General features: G+C 43.6%; 2 protein-coding genes and 1 long non-coding RNA gene across 4 annotated transcripts in view; 1 reads left to right on the top strand and 2 right to left on the bottom strand.

Annotated features, from left to right (window-relative positions):
- Positions 1-24,250, bottom strand: part of GPAM (glycerol-3-phosphate acyltransferase, mitochondrial) — a 58,029-nt gene extending 33,779 nt beyond the window's left edge. The window contains exon 1 of one of the 2 annotated variants that reach the window (XM_070483241.1): positions 23,821-24,250. The gene's annotated coding sequence lies outside the window, so the exon portion shown is untranslated. The remainder of the gene's footprint in view (positions 1-23,820) is intronic. The other variant, XM_070483264.1, reaches the window with a different exon arrangement.
- LOC139040050 (uncharacterized) lies at positions 122-16,064 on the top strand. The gene is made up of 3 exons (XR_011493843.1): positions 122-219; positions 13,225-13,306; positions 15,928-16,064. It is a non-coding gene; the product is annotated as an uncharacterized lncRNA (long non-coding RNA).
- Positions 24,251-25,111: 861 nt separating the features above from the next.
- Positions 25,112-25,769, bottom strand: part of LOC106837558 (guanylate cyclase 2G-like) — a 126,821-nt gene continuing 126,163 nt past the window's right edge. The window contains 1 exon segment of the mRNA XM_070519210.1: positions 25,112-25,339. The gene's annotated coding sequence lies outside the window, so the exon portion shown is untranslated.

Here is a 25,769-nt window from a genome sequence, read left to right as displayed (position 1 = left end):
TGTAACACCCATTGCACAAGAGTTTAGTGTACTTGCATGGAAATGAGGATTGCAATGTGAGTTGTTTCAGGTTACTTAATGGGAATTGTTTTGGAAACAAGTGAAACCCTTGGCAATCTATGTTATCAACAGAATCACAATAATTTGTGATAATCAAGTCTAGCCAGCCGAGATAGAGCAACAAGGACTGAATTTACTCTGCTGCTAAGACAACTAAAAGTAAGTAAAACAGGCAAAATATATAAAACAGACAGTAGTGCAGGACAGTGGTCCATAAGGGAGAGGAAACAAACGAAATGAGCGCTATGATTGCCTAAGCTTACTGCCTAAAGAGGGTTGCCAGGATGCAGTGCAGAGAGGGGGAATCCAGGAGGAGCTAGGCAGACTCCTTGAGTTGAGGAGACAGAACTGGGAGACCAGGAAGGCCAAAGCAGCTTGAGCCAGGAGTAGAGAACTGGAGAAGAGAGACCTATGTGGAGAAAGAGGGAGCTCTGGAGACCTGCAGAAGGTCTTGCTCCAGTCTTCAGCTGATTAGCACAGTGAGAGAATGCCACCCAACCCCAGGGAAAGAACTACCTACACAGAGAGAACAAACACCAAAGCTTTTACAGAGCAGGGAACTGTTCCTGTTTCCGCAACCCAGAGAGGAAAATATAAGACAGAGTGGAAGTGCAGAGTGATCATACTGGACCAGGAGTAGGGTCTGATCCTGGCACCCAGACTGGAAAACCTCATAATTCATGCCTCAAAAGGTCTTGCCTCAGTAGTGGGGTAAAATTAACTCTAGAGTAAATGCTGCTCTGGTCCTACCTAACAAGTCTTAAAAGCCAGCCCCAAAAGGATCAAACTGTTTCTAAGAACAAGTGTCCCAAAACAAAGCACAAGAATACTTATAGGAAATCAAAAATATCCATCACCCATGGTGAAATTCACAATTTCTAGCATCCAATCAAAAATTATCAGGCATGCAAAAAAGGAGGAAAGAATGACTCATAATAAGGAGAAAAATCAATCAATTGAAAGTTGCAAAATGATAGAATTAGTAAAGAAGGATATTAAAAAACAATTATAACTGCATTGTATATATTCAAGAAAATAGAAGACAGATTGAACATATTAAGTAGAGACATGGAAAATCCTTAAACAGACCCAAACCAAACATCCAGAGATTATAAAACCATTGTCTGAGGTTTTTAACACACACAAACCCCACTTGTATGGGACTAACATTGGATTAAACATTACTAAAAAAGTAGGTTAAAGAAACTGAAAATATTGCAATAGAAACTATCCAAAATGAAACAGAGGGAATAGAAAGACTGAGAATGAAAATGGACAGAGTATCGATGACCTTAATATTCATGCAATTGAAGTCCCTGAAGGAAAGGAGAAACATGAGAGTCAGGAGGGGTCAGAGAGGACAGAAAAAAATATTTGAAGAAATATTGGCTGAAAACTTTCCAAATTTGATAAAAACTAGAAATTCACAAATCCCAGAAGCTCAACCAACTGTAAGTAGAAACATGAAAGAAACTTTACCAAGGAACAGCACAGTTACATTGCTTAAAACCAGTGATAAAGTGAAAATCTTAAAATCAATCAGAGAAAAAGAAGACGTTAGTGTGCAGAGTAACAGAGATGGAGTAGCGGTTTAGTTCAGCATGCTTCGCTTCAGCAGCCCAGGTTCATGGGTTCGGATCCCAGATGCAGACTTACACCACTTGTCAGCCACGCTGTAGCAATGACCCACATACAAAATAGAGGAAGACTGGCACAGATGTTAACTCAGGGCTAATCGTCCTCCAGCAAAAAGAAAAAAAAAAAAAGAGGGAGATTGGCAATAGATGTTACCTTAGCAAAAAAAAAGATAAGACTGGCAGCAGACTTTGCATCAGAAATTTGCAAACAAGAAGACAGTGAAGCAGCATCTTTCAGCAGTACTGAAAGAAAAAATTGTCAATCTAGACTTCCTCCCCCAAATATATATATTTCAAAAAGAAGATAAAATAAAGACATGATCTGACATGTAAAGCTGAAAGAATTCATCACCAGCAGACTACTTGTGACAAGAAATGTTAAAACAAAGTCCTTGAGGTAGAAAGAAAATATAATCAGATGGAAATCAATCTACTCAAAGGAATTAAGAGCTCAAGAAGTCATATGTAGGTAAATAAAAGTTTTTCTTGTTTTTAAAACTCTTTTAAAAGATAATCGCTTAATGCAAAAATAAAAATAATATTTTGGGAGGGTATTACATATGTAGAAATAAAATGTATGACAACAACAGCACAATGTCTAGAAAGGGGAAAGTTTTCTGTGGTAATATTCTTATACAAACAATAAAATAGTCTAATATACTTGAAGGTAAACTGTAACAAGTTAAAGAAGTTTATGCTAAGTCCCAAAGCAACTACTATAAAAGCAAAACAAAGAACTATAGCTAAGACAGCAAAAAAGAAAATAAAGTAGAATTATTAAAAAAAAAAAAACACTCACTGAATCCAAAAGGCAGCAGTAACTGAGGAGAAAGGAAACAAAAAAGACATAGGATAAACAGAAAACACAGAGCAAGATGGTCGATTTAAATCTGAGCATGTAAGTAATCACCCCAATTAAAAGGCAAGGAGAGTCAGACTAGAGAAAAAAGCAAGAACTAACTATATGCCACCTCTTAAAAAAAAAAACACTTTAAATGTAAAGCTAAATAAGTTAAAAGTCAAAGATTGAAAAACAATATACGTAATGCTAAAGTTAACCAAAAGAAATATAGGTGATTATATTAATATCAAAGTAATTTTCAATACAAAAAATATTACCAGAAATAAAGACAATCATTTCATATGATAAAGGAGTCAATTTATCAAAAGGAAAAACAATTCTAAACATTGATGCATCTAATACAGAGTTTCCAAATATATCAATCAAAAATTGATAAAATTACAAGGAGAAATAGAAAAATCCACAACTATAAACAGCAATTTCAACACCCCCCTCTCAATAACTGTCAGAGCAAGTAGGCAGAAAATCAGTAAAGAAATACAAGGCTTGTACAATACCATCAAGCAACTTGGCCTAACTACTTAAAGAACGCTACACCCAGCAACAGGAGAATATCAATTCTTTTCAAGTGCATATAGAACAATTACCAAAAAAGAACATATTCTGAGCCATAAATCAAGTCCCAATAGATTTATAAGGATTCAAATCATAAACAACATTATACATACTCTGAGGACCATGGAAACTAGAAATCAGTAACTTGAAAGAATCTGGAAAATCCCCAAATATTTGGAAACTAACACACTTCTAAGAAAAAAAACACGGTTTAAAAGAGAAATAAGAAAGCAAATTAGAAAGTACTTTGAACTGAATGATGACGAAAACAATATGTCATAATTTGAGGGATGTAGCTAAAGCAGTACTTAGTGAGAAATTTATAGCAGTAAAACATCTATATTGGAAAAGAAGAAAGGTCTCAAATCCTTGATCTCAGCTTCAACCTTAAAAAGAGCAAATTAAACCCAAAGTAAGCAACAAAAAGAAAAAACAAGAAATAATAAAGGACAAAACTCAATGAAATAGAAAACAGAAAAATGATGGAGAAAATCATTGAAACCGAAAGTTGGTTTGTGGAGATCAATAAAATTGATAAGCCTCTAGGCAGATTGATAAGGAAAAAAGAAAAAGACGACACACATTATTGATATCTGGGATGAGAAAAGTAACATCACTGCAGATTCTACATATGCAGTAATCCAGCCTTTCCATTACCCGAACTAGTTGCCTTTTGTTTTCAGGGTGGTATTTCAAGATGTTCGAGTCCATGCCTCCATAGAGGGTGTCTGGTTAGATTCTGTAAAAAGCTGGTTCCATCAATTGTACTAGCAAAGAAGCTTCAGAAAAGCCAGGCTTTCCCCATCCTGCATTTGTAAAAGTGATGCTGGTCTATCTGTGTGCACATTGCATTATATTTTGTTTTGTCCATTTTTCGCTTTTCAGTCTTTCAAGATAGTTTTACTTTTTTTTTTTTTTGTCATCCTACCCATTGGCATACCTGCAAATGTCTTAACATGACTCATTCCCCTAATGGTTCTGCAAAGTGTTATAATCTTCAATTTACAGAAAAGAAAAATGAAGCTCAGAGAAATTAAAGAAGTTGCCAAAATCATCCAGATGGAAGGTAGCAGAGAATAGATTTGAACCTAAGCCTTTCTCTTACTAAAACTCATTTTCTTGCTAATAACTCCTGCCACCTTCCTACTACTCCCTGTTCAACAGGCTTCCCTCCAGACTGACCCAGATTCACTGATCAAAACTTACCTGGGTACATTTGTTCAAGTTGCTACGGATCCCCTTATGTATAGAAGAATTTCTCTGAAAGACTACTATGAGGAAGATTGTCAACTGAATTGCCAAAATCTAATGATAAAATATCTATGATGTGCCCCGATCTCAAAGATAACAATTATTCTATCAATAAAGGAAATAAAGTAAGTTTGGCCTAACTTATCCTTACGGAATCCACGCTGCTCTCATCATCTACTTTTCTCCAGATTCCTTTTGCTCACTTATCCAGTAAATACTCATAAAACACCTACTGTATGCGCCTCTTGTAGTTACAGCAATGAACAAGATGGCTCAGTACCTCCTCTTTTAGAGCTTCCAGTCTAGGAGACTTAAACAACTCCTTTTTAACAATTGTTTCCAAAAAGTTTCAAAACATCAGCATCAAGTTCATTAGCCTTTGGCTTCTAGAATTTGCCTAATTGAGTTGGAGCAGGTACTGACACCTGCCTACCCATTATTTCTTCTTTCCCACATCCTGGCTGTCAGAAGCCCGATTTTGTTCAGGGTGATCTCTTGCCCAGATCTGAGAAAAGAATGAATCAAGGGATCCAAGCTCATTGCTGTCATCTTGTCCTCTAATATTCTAACTGTCCCTGCAGGCAAGATGGTCACGTGACCCAGTTCTGGGCAATGAGACCTAAGAGAAAGTAAAAATTGAGGATTTCTGGAGAGGCTTTTCTTTCCTAGTAAAAGGGAACAGACACAGTTGGCACTGCTGCTTTTTCACTCCCCCCCCCCATTTTCTCCGTAACTTAATGTCCAAACCCAACACCACCAATCGCACACGTCTGGATTTTGTTGAATCTGTTTAAGCTACCATAATCTTGTTTTCAGTTACTTGCAGACAAATGCATTCCTGACTCATATTTAATTTTTAGCACAGTTCTGGCTGCTGGAATAACTCAACATATGGGGGGAAAAGTGAGAGAGAGTTGAGAAATAGTCCCCGCCAGTGAATCACGCTGGGGGATGGCAATGGAAGTGACCTTAGAGCCAGCCATGTAGAAAGTCCAGTAGGCCAGAAGAGAATGGAACCCCTCTCACTCACTTTCACCATATCCGTGGCAAAATAAGGACTTGACTGAAAATGAAAACTGCTTCATCAGTAGATCAAGCTAAAAATTTCAAATAAGCCAAACAAAAGGCAGTCAGGCTTCTGGGAGATCCCTCCTGGCATCTCCTACCTGATGGGCTACACGAGGAGGTTCCACGCCCCACACACCTCAGGAGGGAAGGGCAGCAGGAACTAGGTTGGATTCCAGCCTTCCAGCCACGAGCTGTGCCTCAGGGCAGGGCACGGGTGCTAGAGAACTGGGGCGCTGGATAGGATAACTAGCAGAGCAGGGTAATTAAGAAACTAACTCCTAAGTCAGGTTTTTTCCCCAACTGTTAGTTCATTCTTAAGAAATGAAAGGTATTTTTTTTCCTTCTCCCAGGAGTATAGCCAGGCTCTTTAAATCCTGACATTCCCTAAGCTTTCGAGGGAGGCTGAGTAATTACAATTAACAGCCTTTTTGTTACAGAGAATCAAAAAATGAGAAACTATTGACTGGGGTTGGTCACCAAGAAGACAAAACTTAAACGGGCCTTTGTTTTTCCTGTAGAATCAAGCTGGGTTATGTGAGAAGGAGAGGTTGTCTGAGAAGGGGATAGAAGCTAGGATGGCCCAGGTACTGAGACAGGGCTAAGGGTTAGGGTTCTGATTGTGGTTCAGATCTGAGGCGGCAAGTCTTCAGAAGGAGGGTGCAGGTGGGAGGACTGTGAAGAGTGCGTCTAGCGTCTTGGGAGGCTCAGTGAAGGTCCCAGTGGCTGAGGGTGTTGTGGAGAGAATGGAGCTTTAGGCACCACACAGGGCCTGGGCAGGGAACAATGGTGAAGGAGACCAGGCTGAACCGAGCCAGGGCCTCTGCTTTCAGGCTTTCTGCCCAATGCAAGTGCCAGGGTGAGGGAGAGCAGGGCAATCCCAAAAATGATCACCGTTGGACTTCTAGGGACCCTTGGTATGAGCAGTTAGAGAAAGATTAATTCAACATCCATTCATCCATAACACAGTGACTGAGAGCCCATTTTGTGCCAAGCATCTTTTTTAGGCACAGAGGATACACAGGTGAGGATGTCACACTTAGATCCTCTCCATGTAGAATTAGTAGTCTAATGGCCTATGGCACATTGGGAGGCAGACAGTAGGGAGAAAGTAATAAACAAGTAAATGCATAAAGATCACAACCAATTGTGAAGAGTGCCATGAAGATCTATATAGCATCTGTCACAGAGAATATCCGAGGTGAGTGACATTAGATAAGGGGGTCATGGAGGGCCTCTCTAAGGGAGGGGCAGCTACACTGAGGCTGGGTGTGAGAAGGACCTGGCCATGAAGGGAGCCCAGAAAAGACCTTTCCAAGAAGAGGTAACGATACCAGCCAAAGCCCAGAGGGAGGACAGAGCTTGGCTGAGAGAACTGATCAAGGGCCAGTATGGGCTGGAGTGGACAAAGGGGAAAAGTGGCAGAGGGAGGGGTTGGGAAGCCAGAGGGGCCAGGTAAAGCAGGGCTTTTTAAGCCATAGTAAGAAGGTTGGAAAATTAAAAATAAAATTGTGACATGGGTCATCAGTGTCATGGAGGAATTCACATACCCATTACTTGGTAAAGATTAGAGAAGGATGAATCAAAACAGAAGTCCAGGTCTATGGACTCGGACAACCTGGAAGGAGGAGAAATGGGCAGGGACTCAGGAGCTATAATGTAGGCAGGGACCTGCCTGGGGCAAACTGGCAGCAGAGAATCTGGGTACAAGGAAAGTTAGTACATGTTGTAAGATATCATTTATTGACTACTTAATATGTGCCAAGCACTGTTCTAAGTACTTCATATCGCAAACAATCCTCTGTATCAGTCATGGCACTGTCTGGAAAACAGAGCCCATGCCAGACAGCCTGGAGTGGGACTTCATACAGAATTTTTCCTAGAAGAGACTTGGAAGAGCTGAAAGGGTGAAAAGGGACAGTGAGGCAGGCCAGAGATCAGCAACAATGGAAGATCACTACCCTCCCTAGGGCAGGAGTGACAAAGCAAGGTGTACACAGAGCCAGGAGCCAGAGCCACCTAGACAACAGCTGGGACCAAGGAGAGAGAGGGTGCCTAGGAGGAGCCAAAACCACAGAGCTGCCACTGCTGGAGATGCCACCCTCCCTGGCCTTTCCCTCTTTCTGCCCTCCCATCTCCTGCCAAGCTCTCCCATTGGCTGAAGCAAACTGCAAGGGAGCCTAAGGAATGAGTTTGCAGGCACCACCCCCCGCCCCGCCTCCGCCAAGAGGCAGAGTGTCCTTGGGAAGGATGGGGAGTGGGTCTGAGGGCAAACATACAAATAGAGGGGCCTATCCTCCCCATAGCCCATGAGCTAGGAACTATTATTACCCCCCATTTTTCATATGGGGTAACTGAGGCATAGGGAGAAGTTAGGTGAATCTGGTACATGGCAGAACCCTGATTTGAATTCAGATCTACTTAATTCTAGCACCCAAAAATGTAACTGATGTATCTGTCAGCCAGCTTAGGCGAAAGCTGGTAGTTAGGGTAGTCAGATCCCAGGTCCGAAAGCATACCTTAATGTTAAACCCCACTCTATGAAGATACTCAGATGGGGCTGCTTAAGAACTCAGCTGCTCATTGGGACATCAGTGGACTAACCCTGAGTCCTTCTAGCAGGATGTCTGAGAGTTCTGCAAGGACCTTGGAGCCAAACAACCTGGGTTCCAGTCTTGGTTCTGCCACTTACTAGCTGTGTGACACTGGGCAAGTTATTTAACCTCTCTGAGCCCCACTTCTCTCACTTTGGTGTAGATTTGCTAATGTCCACTTATTGCATTATTTTGAGGTAAAATCGAATAATGTATACAAGATAATTAGCACAGTGCCTGACACATGGTAAGATTTACTAAATGGTAGCTATTATTATAGTTGCTATGTATATGTTAGTCTCTTCTTATATACATATAGATATTAGTCTCTTCTTGCAAAGACTCTGGGGACAAAAGAATGATCCTGTTCTTTTGAGCTTGAATCCTAGCAAAGAATTTGTCCTAAAATCTTTGGAAATCATATGAACCCTTAAGGTTACTTTGTTCTGGGCAGAGTGTCCCTGTATCAGTCAGGATGGGCTGGGTTATGATACAGTAGCAAATGTCTCATAGTCTTAAGACAACAAGGTGTCTTTCTTGCCTGTGCTACATGTAAACTGCAGGGTATTATAGAGGCTCTGCTCATAAAGGTCACTGAGGAAGGCTCCAGCTTGTTTCCTTGATTGCTGAGGCTGGGAAAGAGTGTGGGGAACCATGCACTGGCTCTGAATTCACACATTACCTCTGTTCCCATTTCATTAGTCAAAGTATCATATAGACAAGGTAGATGAAGAATTGTAATCCTACCATTACAAACAAGGTAACTAAACATTTATGAACAGCCCCAGTGACTATCAGAACAACCTCAGTGAACCTTCTGGTGGGCTGGATAAAGCAAAGGTCCCAATCCGGAATGAAGAGATTTAGGACCTTCTAACAGGCCAGACTACCCTACGTGATATCATGAAAGTTTGTTTTTGTCATGCCCAGAGTTGCATCTCTGAAGACAACATGTCTTTTAGGAAAAACTGTTGTTCCTAAATATTGCTTAAGATCTCTCCCCTGAAAATCACTGTTGGTTCTTGGAAGATCCTGTCTAAGGTGGTTTGTGGAGCTGAGAAGCTGGCTGGAAACAAAGCATCTTGTCTTCTGGAAGAGGGATCCTAAAGCAGACTAGATATTACCTGCCCAGACTTACCTAGAACTTTTCTACTGTTGTATAACCTGATGTCAGATTGTTGGGTACTGACGGCTTGTTGAGCAATTTCAAGCTCTTGGTGTAAGGAGCAAAACCTTTTCTCGGCTTTCACAACCCCATGCTCTCCTGGATTTCTTTCCACCCACCTGAATGTTTTTCCTTGGCATCTTTTGCTGGCTCAAAGCCCTCTTTCATTCTTACCCTATCTCTCTCCTTAGCAGACTAGGAACCTAGGAGTCATTCTTAACTTCTCACATCCAATCCAACATTAACTTCTAGCAATTTGACCCTCTAAATAGCTTTAAACCCATCATCCATTTACCTCCCTCTCTACCTGCACTGGCCTAATCCAGGCCACCACCTTCTTCCCTGGGAGACATAACACCTTACTACCTGGACTTCATGTCTGCTTCCCACTCACCAATCCCCCCGCCCCCAAACATCCCACATGTGAGCCAGAATGAACATTTGAAAATGCAACACTGACCATGTGAAACACCCCCATTTCTCTTCCTGATCCCCACTCCACCTGCTTCAAATCTTTTCAATTATTCCTTATAGTTTTTAGGACAAAGACTAAAGTCTTTAACACAGCCTCTAATGCCTGGCACGGTCCCCACTTGCTAATGTCTCCACCCTCTTCTCCCCCCACTCGCCCTTTCTCTCTCCAACTTTGGCCACCCTGGCTTTATTTCAGTTCCTTACAAAAGGCTCAGCTCTTCCCTTGCACAAACTGCTTCCTCTGCCAGGAGTGGTCTTTCCCATAATCCCCATTTTTTCTTTTTCTCATGCCTCAAATCTCAACTCCTCATAAAAACCTTTATCGATCCTCAGACTAAGTCAGGCCCCTTGTCATATGCTTCCCCCCATGGGACTTATCACAATTATCATTGAATGCTTAATTGTAGAATTAGTCATTTAATGTCTGCTTCTCCCTCTTAATTGCCATTCTTGACTTCTCCCATTCCCTTCCTCTGTATTTCTAGCACCTAACAGTGCCTTGCACAAAACAGATGTTCACAGTCTATTTGTTGAATGTCTAAATAGAAGGCACGATTAACTTAGAATTAATAAGGGAGAGTGTGAATTGTCAACAGTCCTGGACAACAACAGCTCTAGGAATAGAAGTATTCAAGGAGGGATCCATGAACCATAGTTTTGTGGGCTCAGGACTTTACGGGTCTTGGAGAAGGCGTGTATTCAAGCTTAATAGGGAGGTAAAAAGCAGATTTTCCATTACTCCCCTCAGGCCACTCCTTGGGCCAGAGTAGAGGGAACAATATAACTACATGGGAGAATAGGGGCCCAGATCTCCAGTGTTAACTGGCAACACAGTGGGCGGTGGCCCACCATGGAAGAGAAGCCACAATTGAGAACAAGGCAAAGCAGAGGCTAGCAGGCAAACACACGTCCCCAGTACACTTGGAGGAAGGAATTTGAAAATAGTTGAAAGGGAAAGCTAGGAATGGCTGGAGACATACTTATTTTTATCTCCCTCAGAATCAGTCTCTGTCAAAAACAGAAAAAAAATTTCACGAAGACAGCAAGGGGGAGCAGAACTGCTTTGCATTTAGATTATTCTTTTTCTAATGAGTCCAAAATAAGCTAGAACCTCATTGAAGTCGAATTGGGAGGAAGATCAATCTAAGTTCAGCTAAGGCTCATTTTCAGAATACTTCTAAAGAAATTTAGTTTTATTCCTTTTGGGGACATAGAAGCGCTAAGATTTTCTTTTGGAAAATTTCTTCTCTTGGGTATTCTAAGCATACTCCTGGGAACTGTCTTTAGCTCTTCATTTGCAGATTTCCCAAAAGAAAACCTTTCCGAAGAGTGTTTTCAACCCAGTTTCCAGTTATCTAAATTACATGGTATAAAGCAGAGTCTGAATAAGCATAATACAATTGACTGTGGTTTTCACCAAATCTTTCTTAACTGACAATCATTGCCATATTATTCCATAAAATATTTGGAATTTATTACAATGCTGATCTCCCACATGAAAGTAAGATGTTAGAGAAGAGTCTTTTCATAATCCAGGGTCATGGGATGCAGTCCCCTCTTCTAGCCCCACTTTGTTACACTGCTGACTAGGCAGGTCATCAAGTCCAACCCTTCACTCATTTAGGGTGATTTATACCTCGCCTCTTTCTGTTGCACAATCAGTTCTGCTTAGAAAATAGTAAAACATTTTCCCCCTGTATCAAATTATTTTATAGTTAACTTTTTTTCAAAGGCTCTCAATGCTGGTCCATGGTTCCAACTTCACTTCCATAAATCACTGGAACACATATGTAAATTTAGCATACATGCAAGTGTAGGATTCCTAGTAACCATCATCGGATATAGATAGGAGTAAACAAAGCTTCACATCCATAATGTTGGTTTTTCTCTAGGTTATTTATAAGTAATGGTCTTAGGCGGTAGTCCATCTAAATTCCCAGGTCACGTGCTCATTAACTGTTGAATGAATATAATCTTGGTAGAGGGGGAATTGTATCTAAAGTCTCATCAATTGATCAAATCCTGGAATGAATGAAATGTTAACCTCCCAGAGATAAGGTTTAGTTAACTTTAAGCTCTACAGAGTATGGCATGCCTTATGTACACAACATGAATTTTTTAGTGGTGATAATAGTTACAATAATAAAATTATCTACTTGGTCCATAACCCCATTTTATAAACCACAGCGACTCTTTGCCAAATTCTAATTAAGCAGAATAGTCAGCTGGCTCTCCTTTGTGTGTGACCTGCAATCTGCTCTTGCTCACAGAACCAGAGGTGGTGCCTATAGAAATCATGTTATCAATTAGGCATGTGCTTTAAGATTACAACATGGCTGCCATTCAGACACATCCAAAATGATCATTATTCTGAGTCCTTAATTACAGTTTGACAAACTAAATTATCCAGAACTGTGAAAGGTCTTGGAATGTTGAATGTAAACTCAATCTATGGTTTTAATCTGTGCCTCATTTTCTCCATCTGTAAAACAAGGCTAATAATAGTTCCTACTTTATAGAGTTGTCATGAGGATTAAGAGTTAAAATATGTAAAGCACTGGGACAGTGCACAGCACATAGTAGGCACTACGTAATGTTTGCAGTTATCCTAAGAGTTCCTAGGAAAATGACTAATCCTCTAAAAGGAGGCCTCATTTGACCCAGGTATCGATCCCACCTGCTTTCAGAGGTTGCACCTGAAAAATGTGATCTTTGGGAATCACAATCTTTCCTAGCTCCAATCCCAACAAGTTTTCTTTTTCCAGTTACAAATTTGTGTAGTGTTTTCCTTTGATAACTACACTATGGATTGAGTCAGTAAAGTCTTTAAAGCAGTAGTTCCTAACTTTTTGGAGTCAGGGAAGACTTTGAGAATCTGATGAAACTCCAGACACTCTCCCAAGAAAAACTGTACATGTTGAAGTTCGTATTCAATTTCAGAGGGTCCGTAATTCCCTCCAAGGTCATTCACGGACCCCAGATTAAGAATCAGTGTTTGAAAGCATGACTTGGAAGATAGCCACATTTGGATCTTGTTCTTTTAACAATGTCTAAAGCAAGAGAAGACAGAAACACACATTTGTACATTGTAAAGGAAGTATGCATTACTTTGGCCAGCTAAGTACTTTCCAATAAAGGGTTTTGATGAAGATGGTGATGATGATGAAGTGGAGGACAAGAGGAGGAGGAGGAGGAGTCATCCTCCAAAATGGATAAAGGTAGATAGACTAAAAGTATACTTTTACCTTTGGCTGAGCCGACTATGCAGCAGAGCTTGGAAACTGGGCAGTCCTGTGGGGCTGTTATTATTAGGACCTCTGGAGGCAGTTTGAGTAACTGATTGTATCCAAAGCTTTCTTTGAAGCCTCAAAGAGGTAAAATATTTTCACTGGGTCTTTTCACGCCCATTCAATGATTCAGACACAAAAGAAATGCTAATTATGGGAACTAAGCTGTGAATTCTGAGTGACCCCGGGGGACAAAATGATTATCTGGTGGTCTTATGTTGCTGGAAATTTATTAGAGGGTTTTAAGATTACGTTAACTGATTTTCACCTTAAGTGCTCCACCTGGGGAAGCATTAAAGGCTCCTGAGAAGGAACGATTTCCAAGAAGTAATGTCATCTGCGACAAGATCTTTCGGGTGAGTCAGGGGTACTCTGAGGAGAAAAGCCTGAGTGAGGTGGCTGTGTCCAGCTGGGGTGGTGTGATGGGCTTGCCACAACCAAAAGCTGCCACTTCGATTAGGTCCTTACTCATCTCCTGCTTCCAATAGTACAAATGCCAGAGAGAAAGAATAATATATTTACAACAGAGGTCATAGAATGAGACCAAGGACCCGCTTACACTTCTGCCCCATTATGGTCTCATATTGTACCCCTGGCTCTAAAAGCCAAACACCTTCTCAGGGTCTGCAAATGTTGACAAGCTCTTACCCCTGCTGACCTCTGCACTCTTGTCCTTTATCATCTCCCCCTCCCTCCTGCCCTCTGCCCCAGTCCCCAAGGCCATCTCTCTGTTCTTGGATCATCTCAAGCTCTTCCCTGGCTCAAGGCCTCTGTATTCATTGTCCCCTCTGCCAGGAACATTCCCTCTCTAGGTATCTGCATGGCTGACTCATTCTTAACGTTTTGGTCTTAGCCCATTAGCAAGCTTCTGTCCCCTGCCTTGTCACTTTCTTTTATATCATCCTAGTTTCTTTAGAGCACTTACCACTATCTGAAAATAATCTGTTGACTTGTTTTCTTTATATTGTCTATCTTCCCCATTAGAAAGTGAGCTCCATGACAGCGGGGGACCTATGTCTTGATCACTGTTGGAGCCCCCAGGCTTAGCACAGAGAAAGCACTAGATAAACATTTGTTGGCTAAAGGAATGAACCATCATCCTAATAGCTACCATTTATTGAGCACTTACTCCATGCCAGGCACAGGGCTGTAGGTTTTTTACAAATACTGTCTCAGAGTTTTCACAGCAACCCTCCAAGTGAGGTATTTATCTATTATCCCCATGGTCCACAGTAGGTTTCAGAGAGGTTATGCAGCTTTTCCAACATCAAAGCTAGCAAGTAATGGAGACCTGATTTGTACCTAGGCATGTTTGACTCCCACACTCACACTAAATCCACAGGTCAGCACACTTTTTCCATGAAGGACCAGATAGTAAATATTTAAGCCTTTGCAGGCCATATGGTCTCCGTGGCAACTACTCATCATTGTAGTAGTTTGAAAGTGGCCCTAGATAATACATAAACAAATGGATGAGGCAGTGTGCCCATAAAACTTTATTTACAAAACAAGTCTTAGGCAGGATTTGGCTCAGGGGCCATAATTTGCAGATCCCTCCTTTAAATCATCATTCCATATATGCTATGCTAGAAGGAGGTTAAAAAATGAGGAAGGGAGTAAAAGAAAAGCATTAAAATGTGTGCTTGTGCATGGTGAGCTCTGTTTGAATAAGACAGCAGGTGGATAAACAGTTGTTAAAAGGAAAATAGGCAATAGGAAAATAGGCAAATTGACTGAATTATGACCATCACTTAAGACTACAGTCAAGTTTAATTCGAATAATTTATTCCATTTAACCAAAGTTCGATTCGTATTGTAATTATACACTGTTTCACCTGCCAACACCTGAACAGACCCACATAAACTTCCATCCCAAGCAGGCCCCAACTAATCGAAGGACAAAGCGTACTGAGTCACTCTGACTGTTAGAATTCTTCCTCTTTCAACTGTTGAGCCTGAAAACTTTAGTCTTTCCTTCTCCAGCAAACATATGAGTTCTTGGCAAGAGGTGAAAGACAAGATATGAATCTCAGGTCTGAGCCAGCCCAGAGAAGTCTCTCGCAGCCTCCCTGGGAAGATGAACATTATTTGTGCTCAGCCGTTCAGTCATTCCGTGTGGCTCTTGGGACTGAGTATCAGCACTAAAACAAACGACCAACTCACCAGTCCCCGGGGTCTGGGCGGGGAGGCAAGGACTGAACTTTGAGCAGGTGGGAGATGGAGGGACAAAGGCGCTGGCTTCTGTAGTGCTTGTCTGTGCATGAGCGGCAGGCTGGTGTGGGCCAGAGCCCAGCGGGGAGGCCTCCTCTAGGCACTCGGCAGCCCTAGGTCATCAGAAACACATTAGACAAAATATTCATTTCTCTCGTACCCTGGAGAAAGAATCCCTCTGGAAACAGCCTCCAGGAAAGATTCCCTTTGTAAACAGCACGAGGTTCTTAAACCGATAGACTCATTTTCCTCAACTTGTATGCAATTTTCTAAACAAGGGCTTTCAATGTTTGAGCAGGTGACAAAGATTCAAACTTTTGTCAGGCTCCTGAACTTTCCCCTCGGCCGATCTGTGCACTTCCTTGTAAAATCCAGTTTGCGCAAGAACTCTGCTAAATCAGTTTAACTGCACCCCCACCTTCCATATCTGATTGGGTCCCTCATCCTCCACCCATCTCCCAGGTGACATCTGACGACCCTAGTCTTTCTTCAGCAAACAATCTTGTTAGGTCAGCTTAGCCAGAATCTCCCTTACTCCTGATGTTTCCTCTTAGTAATCTTCCATCATCCACTGACCCCCACCTCACCCTGCTCCCTGGATAGAAATTCCCACTCGCCCACGCTGTATTCGGAGTTGAGCCCAATCTCTCTCCTCCACTGCAAAATCACATTGCGATGGTCCCTATTGCTATCACAGTGGTCCTGAATAAAGTCTGCCTTACCCTGTTTAACTAGTGTTGTTGAATATTTTTTTCCTCTAACACAGGAAAGCATCCCAGCGTGGTAGAAGCAACATCTGAAGGGGAATCTAGAGATGCCAGATCTATCCCAGCTCAGCCATTCACCAGCAATGAGGTCCTGGGCACCCCTTCCCCTCGAGTCCCCTTCCTGAGCCTGTTTTCTTATCAATAACAGGATGAGTCAATCTCATACTTTTCATCCACCCCAATGTCCATCTTTTTGTTGTCTGTTTAATATCTGTTTATTTATTATTGTTTATAGTTTCTATTAAAGATGATTCATATTATTAATAAAAGTGAGTTCTGGGGCCAGCCCCATGGCCTAATGGTTAAGTTCAGCGCACTCTACTTCGGCAGCCTGGTTCATGGGCCGGGATCCTGGGCATGGACCTACACCACTCATCAGCCATGCTGTGGCAGCTACCCACATATAAAGTAGAGGAAGACTAGCACAGATGTTAGCTCAGGGCTAACCTTCCTCAGCAAAAAAAAAAAAGTCCCTATTGAGCACTTTGTATTTACCAGGATTGTGCCATATGCTTTCCATGCATTCTATTACTTAATTCTCACCAACCTCCCTATGAGAAGGGAGCCTTATGATCACAGAGTTCATAGATATGACAACTGAGGTTCAGGGAGGTGACATAATTTCCCAAGGCCAAACAGAGGGTAGGAGGGTAAGTGGCAAAGCTGGGATTTGAGCCTGAAGCTACTTTTTTTTTTCAAGAACTGCACTGTCTTCATGTGCCCTATAGCCCCTGGTCAGGGTCTGACTTGAGAGGAAAATGCAGATTTAAACTCCCTTGCCCTGAATTCCTTATTACAGCACCGTGGTGCCACTCGCCAAGTCAGGCTACTAAATACCAAGATGTCTTCCCTGAAGGAGATGGTGCAGGAGCTGCCTTGCATGTCCAGTGCGCAGTCTTTGCCCTTGAGACACTTAGGACCCTGGAGAGCTGATAAAACCCATGGCCCAATCAGGAGGACCAGTGCTGATAACTCACATAGCAGGAATTCCCTTGTCCTCCATCCGTTATTGTCATTTCCATGCACAAGGAAACTTGAAAAAATGGTGTCTGCAAATCTCTGGTCACTGAAGAATCTTTTTCTTTCCTAGCGAGAGGCAACCCATTCAAGGATGCACCAAGTCAACAATCTGGTGATACAAGAGGTCTGAAGGTTCTCCTTGAAACAAACAATTGGAGATTTTTAAGAGGACATATCAGTGCTGGCCTGACCAGGGAGGAGAGTGGGGACACATGGTGGGAGAAGGGTAGACTCCTGGAGATAGCAGGGCAAGGCATAAAGTTAATGGTTTGTACATATCTGATACCCTCCCGGGTTGGAAGAGAAAAAGGGAGGGAGTTTAACTATTGAATGTCTACTAGGGTGTGGGTGCTTTTATATACAATGAGCATTAGGTCTTGACAAGATGTAAAGTTGATGTTTTACAGACGAGGCTAGTAAGAATCTAAACAGGGATTCCATTTCTTTTTTCCACTCTACTTCAATGCCTATGTAGACACCATCCTACTTCTAATTCAGATTTTCATGAAGTAGATGACACTTTCTCAAAAGAATATCTGTAAAAAATATTTAGGCTGCAAAACCTAATATAGTGCCTAGCATATAGTAGGAACTCAAATAAAACAGGATGAATTAACAACTCTGAATGTGGTTTCTCAAACTGAGGTAAATATCGTTTGATCCAGTAGTTCTCAACTAGGAGTGATTTTGCCCCCTGGAAGACATTTGGAAATGTCTGGAGATATTTTTGGTTGTCAAAAAAGAAGGGAGAAATACTACTGGCATCTAGTGGGTAGAGACCAGGATGTTGCTAAACATCCTACAATGCACAGGACAACCCCACCACAAAAAAATATTATCTGACCCTTAATGTCAATAGTGCCAAGGTTGAGAAATTCTGATCCAATCCAACATGTTTTACAGATGAGGAAACCATGACCCAGTGAGACTGAGAGACTTGGCCAGGGTCATATAACCAGTTGATGGCAAAGCTGTGATGAGAAATATCCCCTGAAGCCTCCTACAATGTTCTTGCCAGACCTCCAGCTGCTAACCAGCCAGAGGGCTGTCTGCTATGAGAGGTATGGGTTCATTGGGAAAGACTGTGTTGGCCCAATAGCCCAGGCAAGCCAAACATAGTTATGTAAATTCAAGTGGACCAAGCCAGTTGCTCCTCAGTCTGAATCATCCCCTGAATAAGCAGCCAGGGAAGGTTCCAGAGAACAAAGAGACTCAGACTTGGAACACAGAGTGCTCCCTCGGAGGCCGTTGCTGCCCACCAGCTTCACACTCCCACTCCTTCATTTTCTTAGGGTTGCAAACCAAAATGCAATTAGCAAGTCAAAGAAAGAATTTTCTTTTAATAATTAAATAGGCAAGTTAAAAATATTAATGATTAAGTGGTCATATTGGGTCAAGGTAGAAATCGACAGAAATTTATTCTCTTCAAAACATATTAGTCATTTGCATTATCATTGTCACCAATGACAACTTTTTGGCCTCCTATGTGCCAAGAGATGTGTTGGGTCTCAGGGGAGAGACGGGCAGAAGGAGAAGAGTGTGTCCACCAATGTCATGCACAAGGCATATCCTTGACCTCGATAAACACTCAGTCCAAACAGAGTCTCCTTTGCAATTGCCATCATAGAGCAAGGCCAACACTGCAAAATGGATAAAACAAAGCTCTCCTTACAGCTAAATATCTAAGCCTAGCGTGACTCACTATTTTAAACAACTTTTAACACAGAAACGTTCAACTACAGACCAAGAACTTGGACTTTACCATTTACATTTTGGGACTTAGTTTGCCTGATGGACATTTTCTTCTATCCATCAAGCTACATGGGGGACTTCCAATGCTCTGGACCATATCTAAAATGACGGGATAACCAGATGCAGTATGGGACTTCATTCAACCAGAGTAGATCCTTTAACCCCAAAATCCCCTAACTTAAGTGGATGAAGAGCCCCTAAAAGGTTACCCCAAACCAGGGTACTGGCATCTTTTCTAGTAGGCTCTAAACTGGATCTCAGCAGAAGCTGGAGATCTGGGTTAACACAACACTGAAGATCAACTTTTATCTTGAAATTTCAATGAAAAATTAAACATCTTGATAACACTGAGTACTAAGGGCTTTTATTTCCATTGCAACTGCTTTTTGAAATGGATAATTCCCCTTTAGATTTTCATGAGTTTGGCCCAGAAACTGGATACTCAAGGCATTAAACATACAGGAGCCTGGGACGCCAAGAAAACAGTAGTGTCTACTTAACGGTTTGGCTGCCACAGCCAGCTAAGTGTCTTGGGGAAGTGAGTAGAATTTGAATACATCAGCTCTGCCACTCTGCTCCAGACTGGGAAATCAGACACTAAGAAAGACACTCCAGGGGCTCCTTCTTGCATTTGGACATGGGTGTTAACCTCAGTGATGAGCAGATTGTGGGGCAATGCTTCCCAGGCTTTGAGTTATGACAGTGCAGTAAACAAAGGAATGCTAACTTTTTTTATTCTGCCTAATCATAATGTAAAACTCAACATAAATTGGAAATCTACAAACACCATCATTTGATAAAAGAAGGAATGTTTTAACATCCCAACAGGAAGAAGGGATAAACTCTCAGAACAAGAGGAAGTTCCTCGAATTGAATACTGCAGCTATATTAAAGAGTTGCTGCTTTGTCCTTAGTTTTTATATCACCCTAGACTGGAGGAAACAGTGCAAACCAGCACCCATCTGCAATCAGGAATGTGGGTGCTATGAGTAGCCACTGGAGTTAGCTGGAGAATTAGGTTTGAGACCCAGCTTGAATGGAGAAGGTATTCTTGGGCAAGGACAGGGAGGGGTGAGGGGGTAAAATTAGGGGGATAGGAGTTGCCCTTAGAATCAGCCACTCTGCTCTCTGGTGGCACTCTCTATGCTGTAATGCTACACTAACTTGCCTGTTTAATTATCTGTCTCTTCCACTGGGCTTTGAGTTCCTTGAGAGCAGTAACTGTGCCTTGTTGCCCTGAGTCACAGAGCTAATTAGATGTCGGGGAGGGCTGGTGGCGTAGCAAGGGGGCATTCAAAGGAACAATGGCAAAGCACCAGGGACACACAGTGCTGCCTCATGGACCCAAACAATCTGAGGATTAGAAGGCACATTTTCTGTTACCCAATCATGTGTGCCATTTCTGGCTGGTATAGTAGAGGGGGCTCCACCTCCATCCTACGTGATGGGGGTCAGGACTGCTGCTTCCCCAGGGAGGTGCCAGGGGACTGCTAAGCAAAGGCCCATCTCCTCTCCCATTGTCCCTGTGGCTGTCTGAACAGGAGCAAGGTTGGGTGGAGAGCAGCCAGCCTCCTGCCTGCTTGCTGCTTCGTGCCCCTGGATTTCCCATTGCCCAGTCCCAGAAGAGCTCTCAGTCCCAAGGTTTTCAACTTTCCCAGGCCCTTGTTCCTTATAGTCACTTTTAGGAATTAACTCAAAGAAAAGGTCAGCCACATTGTCACAAGCAGCCCCCAGGGTTGAGCTCCACAGCAACCACCCCTTCCCCACAGAGAAAGTCCAGCCCACAGGAAAATGGATGTTGCTTTCTTTCAAGACTCATGTTGGGTGGTTTTTTAGCCAGCTTGATTCCTGGCAGCATGTTGAAGCCCAATACACAGAGCCAGCCTCAGCTAAAGTTCCCACCAGCCCCATGGGGCACTGGGTGAATGCCAAATGCAAAGCTCACTAAGTGCACTGAGGTGGTGGGGGGGAGGGGGAGACATGCAGCGCTCCTGTCCCCTGCTGCTTGAGAGCCCAGGAGCAATGATGGGGTGTTTTCATTAGCGCTGGCTCAGCATGACAACTAGGAGCCCCATTATATATCTGAAATGCTGCTCATGGCTGGAGAACCGGGCTCCACCTTGGTGGGATTAGCAAGGCTGTGGGTTCTGGGAAGTGAATGGTCAAGATGGGCTTCCCATTGCAAATATCCTGCCATTTTCCTCGTATGACCTATTAGGGGGAACTTGCCTTGGGGTACAACTTGTTATTCAAAGTCTCGTTGGAATTGCTCTTGGTCTAGCATATTGTTTACTGAATGGCCTCTCTGTTCCTGTCTCAACATCCAATCCTCCATGACTCTCCCACCAAACAGGGGTTTTCAAATCCTGAATTCAGGTGAAGACAGTTGTGTGCCTTGAAGTATCAACCCTGCTGCCTACCTTCCTACCATGATTGCTCCCTTCAGGAGTCACTGGCTAAAACACTGATGTCCCTGAGAGGTCCCACTAAGCCCTGTGGCCAGCAAGCAATAGGTGGGGATTGGCTAATAGATAGCTGAAAGCAAGGCAAGAGTGAGCCCCAGGTTGGGAAGAAGAGATGGAGAGAGAATTGATATGCCTCCAGAGGTCAAGGGAGCAGGGTCCCCCACGGGGAAGGTGGGAAAGAATTAAAGATGCTGACATCACCATTCTTTCAGGAGCCTGGGACTGATCATTTCCTTTCACCACTCTCTGCAGGCTTAGGCTTCCCATCACCTCCCAGAGCTTCTGGCTTTGTCTGGAAAAAATGCTAACCAGCTCTTTACAGGAGCTGTCACTAATGGCCTGGCCAGAGAGCTTACTAAAAGACCCTGTGTGCAGTGCAAAAGGAACATGGTGCTCCTGAGAGGAGGCCGAGTGGGTGGGAAGGGGGCAGCCTTGGGAGTACTCATGGGCAGCCAAGGAAGATGACAAGCCCATCCCCAATTCCTCAGCTCCCTGCTCCCCACCCAGCCTGCCTTGCTTAGAATATTTCACCACCAGAGATGACCACCGCAGGTGGGTTAATCATCCAGGCTGGACATGTAGGAACTTGGGGGGAAAGGACACAGAATAGAACTTGTTTTCTGTCCCCAATCCCTGGGAAGAGGCTCAGGGACTTTCTCTGAAAGGAGTGACCCCAGGAGATGGAAGATGCTGGGATCCAGCTGGGGGAGTAGGAAGGAGGTGCTAGAGAATGGAGATTCTAAGAGACAGAATCAGCCAGTTCTTCCTGTTGCCTTTCTTGAGTTTGGGCCCAGCCTCTCCCCATCAGCAGAGACAGCTGGGGAAGAAGAGCACTGGACAGGGAGTCAGGAGGCCCTCATTTAATCTGGCTCTACCTTGCTATGAGTCAAGAGAACCAGAAACACCAGAGACAGGCAACTCAGTCTTAGGAATCTTTCCATCCACCTGCTCACTTTATACTCACAGACTCTGGGTCCCAGAGGGTTGCAGGCACTTGGCCAGGGTGGCATGTACCAAGCAGCTACTGTGTCCTGGTCAAGGTGGCGTGTTAGGTGCTCACGTGCTGTTGGTTCATCAGAGAGGCCTTTCTTGACTAGCTCCCCATCTAAATTGGGTCCTTTATTCTTGTTCTCATCACAGATGGGAATGACCCATTTATTTGTGCGATTATTTTTTTTTTTTTAATGCCTTTCGCCTTGCCCCATTCTGCGGTAACTTCCACGGGACAGGGAACTTTCTCTGCCTCATTCTCCACTGCATCCCAGTGATTCACGCACAGCAGGCACATACCAATATTTACTGAATGCAGAATCTCTATTCTCAAAGTAACCCCATGAGAGAAGTATAACACCCATTTTACAGACAAGAACAGTGGGGTTCAGACCATTTAAATAACAAATGGGAAAGCCAAATGCAGCAGTGGACCTGGATGAGCCTGTCCCCAGGCTGCACTCTTTTCTAACAAAGATTATCAGACTTGGCGGATTCCCTTAAGCTGGGGGCCTTGGTTTAGGCTTTTCCAGCTGTGATGTTCTAGAACCAAATGCCCCAAGACCACTCCCTGAGAGAGCAGAAGAGGCTAGGGGTCACTCCAGACTGGAGGCAGCTTAGAGCCCGAGTGCCCAGGCAGGCGCTCCATCTTGCCAGGCCACATTCTAGGTCAAGGGACCAGGCAGGGAAGATGAGGCTGAGGACCACACAGCAGTGAGGGGCCCCACTCAGCAACTGCGGAGGCAAACAGGAATATCTGCCTGACAGGAGTGTTAGAGGGGACCAATCACCAGGAGGCAGTGAGCCCAAAGCTAAGGGTCTGCAAAAGCCTCTGGCAAGTGGGAAGGGCACAGGCTTTGAGGCTGGACACGTCGGAAATTGTCTCCACTCTTGCACTTACCAGCTTGGGCAGGTTAGTTATATTCTCTTAGCCTCAGTTTGCTCCTCTAGAAACATAGCCAAACCAAACAACTAGAGAAGATAGAGGCTATTCTTTTATCCTCATTCCTGCTAGCACCACAAGGAGCCCAGCCTTTATCCATAGTGAGGCCGTCCTTTGACATTATAAAGCCCAACCAGAGCTCGGAAACACTGCTGAATTGGGAATATGATGGGGATGAGAACGGACAATGCACATCAAACACAGACCTAAGACAGAGTGGGAGACAAATTCTCATAAGTGAGGTGCTAGGCCCCACTCTTCCTTCTCTATAGCCAACATCACAAGGATGGGTGTCATCAAGCAGAGCATTTGCAAATCAGATTTAATGATATTTCAAGCTAAAGCAATTGGACTTCTCATAAAATATCCAAAACCGTCTCAGGGCTGTGGAGTTCTGAGCCAGGGGGAAGATTAACAAGGAGGCCAAGAGAGTAGCTAGACCTCAGGAAGGATTTCATGGGGAGCAAAAGCGTGCAGACGTGAAAGTTTCATCAGGATCATGCTCACACTTCTCTCTGCCGCAAACAACTCACACCTTGGCTTTGCCTTCTCATAGAATCACAAGATTCTGAGTTCTGTTTCCTTCCACTTCCTTACTCTACCTTCTCTGCCTCTTCTGTTTTTCACTTTTGCTGCCCCATCACCCCACCCAAACCCCAATTCTAATGTTATGACATCCTAAGAAATTAGACACACACACACACATACAGAATAATTAATACCTGTGTCCTTGAGTCGGTTGTTTGAGGAATTATTTCCAACCAGTTGATTAGCAAAGCTGATCAGGACTCTGGAGAAGACAGCCCCAGCCTGTGTGTGGGGTGAATAAAAAGCTCCTCAGGGTGCCCGTTTCTATGGCCAGAGACTGAAGGACTTTGGGTGCCTGATAGTAACCTCAGAAACAGTCCCCAGGCAGCAGCAAAGTCTCCCAGCACAGTTTTGAAACACCACAGGAGGAAGCCTCTTTAATCAAATAATAACCAGCCAGAGATAAGGCCTGCAGGGCCGAGTTCGGCCAGCCAATCACGTGCTTCCTTCCGATCTCAAGGACAAACAGACCCAGGCTTCTGGAGTGAGTTTCAGGGCTTGTTATAATTTAATGGTGCTGCCGGTGGTGCCTTCTTGGCTTTGCCTGGTGGGGATTTTCTGACTAGGGAGTGAAGCTCTGAGCTCAGGAATCTCACTCTCAGTGGAGGCACCTGGCCCAGAGCCTGCAGCTGAGTATCCTGAGTGATCACATGGGGTATCCAGCTCTCAGCCTGGATGCTTCCACATTACCAAGAGGTTCTCCCTGCTGCTGGGAAGCCAGGCTTGAGTGGAGCTGAGCAGGGCTGGGTCACCAAGGGGTGAGCATATTTGACACCAGATGTGCAACTCGTTGACTGTGACCCTGAAGAGGTCGTGGGGACCCTAGTGACTTGCTCTCATGTGTTGGAGATGCTTTACACGCATTCCCTGTGGTTCCTTAATTGGCAGTGACTGAGTTTCTCTGTGTTTTTCATCCCTCCCAGCTGCCCTCCCCTGGCAAGGCTATCAGTGCTCTGTTAGACCACAGAGGTATCATGAAGCGGGGTGGGGGGTTCTGGGGGCTAAGCAGGCCTGGGAGTGAATAATGGCCCTACATCTTTCTAGACCTATGACTTTGAACATGCCACTCAGCCCCTTCCTCACCAAGTTGCTGCAAGTATTAAATGGAAAAACTCTGCCAGGTCCCTACAAGGTTCTATGGGCCCTGAGGAGATGTAAACAAACCCTCAAATGGTGTTAATATATTAGAGCTCAATATTTAAAGGAACTTGAGGGGAACCCCTTCATTATGTGAATAACACTTGGCCATCAGCAGAATCAACTTTGGGACATTTTATCATCCCAAAAAGAAACCCCTTCCCATTAGCAGTCATTCCCCCTTACCCCTACCCTAACCTCCCCCAACAACCATCCATCCATTCAACAAATAGTTATTTTTCATCTGCTCTATTAGAGAGTGCATTAATCACTGGAAGACACCAAGGTGAGTTTCCTGCCCTCGTGAAATGATGTTGTAGCACAGGAAACAGTTTATTAAAGAGGTCCTTGGTAGAGTGGAGTCAACGGCAGGGGCCAGTGCAGGGGGCTTGTCACAGAGGGTTTGGTCCAGTCCAAAGGGGACAAGAGAAAACCAGCACACGTGGACGGAAGTGGACTCAGGTCAGAGGGCCAAGTGTAGCCAAAGCTTTTGCAAGGGAACTCCCCGAAGGGCTCCTGCTAGGGGCAAAAAGAGGAAAGCAAAGTTATATCTCCACTCCACTCCTTTTTAAAAATATGTAACAGCCTCATTAAGATATAATTCACATATCATACAGTTCACCCATTTAAGTGTATAATTCAATGATTTCTAGTACATATTCACAGTTATTCAACCATTAGTGAAATCAATTTTAAAACATTTCATCACCCCAAAAAGAAATCCCTTCCCATGAGCTGTCATCCCGCATCCTTCTCCCCATCTCTACCTCTGCCGGCCCCTGGCAACCACCAATCTACTTTGTGTCTCCCATGGACTTGCCTTTTCTGGACATTTCATATAAATGGCATCCTATACTATGAGGCCTTTGTGACTGACTTCTTTAACTTAGCACAATGCTTCCAGGGGTCACTTCATTCCCCTTTGTGGCTGAATAATATTCCACTG

Source organism: Equus asinus, chromosome 2, assembly GCF_041296235.1.
Source record: "Equus asinus isolate D_3611 breed Donkey chromosome 2, EquAss-T2T_v2, whole genome shotgun sequence".
Lineage (NCBI taxonomy): Eukaryota > Metazoa > Chordata > Mammalia > Perissodactyla > Equidae > Equus > Equus asinus.
This window is presented reverse-complemented; position numbering and strand designations above follow the sequence as displayed.